Genomic DNA, 2,252 nt, shown 5'->3' with positions numbered 1-2,252 from the left:
TAAAGAAAAAACAGTTCTCTGTTTTTTTCTCTCCACTAATATGTTTTAGGAAGAAAGCAACATGACAGAACAGCAAGACACTTGGAGATTATGTCATGTACCAAGGACCAAGACATTTTTCTAGTATTGCAATACCTACTACCAAGGCCTTGGAAATAAATTCCGATTTTCTCACTCTCATCCGTGCCTATCAATTTATAGCAATAGAACATGAGGATCCATATTCACATTTGGATACATTTTATGAATTGGTAGGAACAATGGGTTTTCAATCAGGTGATCTTGAAAATGTTTATATGCGCTTGTTTTCTTTTTCATTGGCAGGAAAGGCTAAGGAATGGCTCAAATCACTTCCAAATCAGAGCCTCACTAGCTGGAAGGATGTAGAGGAAAAAATTTTGCAAAGATTTTTTCCAATTTCTCGCTACATCAAAGCAAAGTCTGAAATCTCTATGTTCAGACAAGGAGCAAATGAAGTCTTTTGTGATACATGGGAAAGATTTAAGATGATATTGAGAAAATGCCCAAATCATGGGTTTGAAGATATTTCTCAACTGAGCATATTCCTGAATGGTCTCAGATCTGACATAAAGATGCTCCTAGATGCTGCAGCTGGTGGCACAATGATGGCCCTTGATGTAGAACAAGCGACAATAATTATTGATGCATTGGCATCAACTGATTATAAAGCCCAACATGATGGACAAGATCTTCAGAATAAAGGGTTGTTAGAAAATGCACTCTTGGCTAAAAATAAGATTCTGACACAGCAGATTGAGCAACTAACTGCACAAATGGCTAAATTCCCCCAACAATTATATGTTGTTCATTCATCTCAAAGCCAAAGTCAGTCAATCAGGTGTGATTTTTGTGGAGGTGTTCATCCTAATGGTCACTATTTTTATCAGAACAATTCACCTGAAGTTGAGGATCCATCCATGCTTGAAAGAATGATTAAAGTTGAAGACGCTCTGACAAAGATTGTGAGCGCGCAGGACAATATTGTGAGAGCGCAGGACAATAGCATGGCCATGATTAGGAGTATAGAGATCCAGATGAGACAGCTGACCAAACAAATTTCACAAATTGTGGAGGAACAAAGTGGCCAGTTTTCAGTCAATAGGCAAACCAATTCAAAAGAGCATTGCGATAATGTAGTGGCTGAAAAAGAAGAAAAAGATGAGATAGAGGGGAAGAGAGATGAGAAAGAGAGAAGTGAGGAGGAAAAAATAAAGAAGAAAAGTGAAAATAAGGAGAGAGGATTTTTTGAAAAAGATTTATCATATCCTCATTCTCCTTCAAAAAGCGAGAAGGAAAGAAAATTCTTTGATAAATTGCTCCCTAAAAATTATTTTGCAGGAAATTTGAAGCAAGATTCAACATTTGAAAGATTTCGAAAGAATAGGAGCTATATTGAAGAAAAAAATATAGAGCTGGAGGATAGATACAATGTCATTATTCAAAAAGGCTTGCCTAAAAAATTCAAGGACCTAGGGAGTTTTAACCTTCCCGTGTCTATAGGTGCTTTATTAGTAGCCAATGCTTTATTGGATTTGGGAGCAAGCGTAAATATAATTCCTTTGGCAATGTTGAAGAAAATAGGTGATTTGGAGATTAAACCCACCAAGATGACTTTAAAGTTAGCTGATCAAGTAACCAAGTATCCATATGGTGTGGTTGAAGATGTTCTCGTCAAGGTGGATAAATTCATATTTCCTGTGGATTTTGTTGTGATGGACATGAAAGAAGATGAGGAGGTTCCTTGATACTTGGAAGACCCTTTATGAAGACTGCTAGAATCATAGTTGATGTCGACAAAGGAGAACTTCAAGTTAGAAGTCAAGATGAAGAGGTAACTTTAAATCTTTTTAATGGTCTTAAAAATTTTAATGCAGGGGAAGAATGTGTACAAAAGGATGGATCATAGAGATATTCCACCTTGAAATAAACAGGCGTCAAGCTAGATGACGTTAAACGAGCGCTTACTGGGAGGCAACCCAGTCCACATTTTAGTTTTATGTTGTTTTATTACCTTTGCTGATTTTATTTAAAATAAAAAATAAAAAAGAAAAGTAAATAAGAATAATAAAAAAAAAATCCTATATGCCTCCTAATCATTTTGCAGGTTATGTATTTTTGACTTGGGGACAGGTTCTATTATTCAGGGGGGCAGATTCAGCAAATGAAGCAAGACTGTAGATAAAAATTTTAACAAAATGCTGGATGACTTCTTAAGAATAGAGGATTGAACA

General features: G+C 35.9%; 1 pseudogene; it reads right to left on the bottom strand.

Annotated features, from left to right (window-relative positions):
* Nucleotides 1-432: 432 nt before the first annotated feature.
* LOC137830782 (small nucleolar RNA R71) lies at nt 433-538 on the bottom strand (annotated as a pseudogene).
* Between the last annotated feature and the right edge of the window lie 1,714 nt (nt 539-2,252).

The sequence above is a fragment of the Phaseolus vulgaris genome, chromosome 7 (genome assembly GCF_051622355.1).
Source record: "Phaseolus vulgaris cultivar YP4 chromosome 7, ASM5162235v1, whole genome shotgun sequence".
In the NCBI taxonomy this organism is placed as follows: domain Eukaryota; kingdom Viridiplantae; phylum Streptophyta; class Magnoliopsida; order Fabales; family Fabaceae; genus Phaseolus; species Phaseolus vulgaris.
The sequence above is the reverse complement of the archived record's forward strand: the minus strand, read 5'-3'. Positions and strand labels throughout refer to the sequence as shown.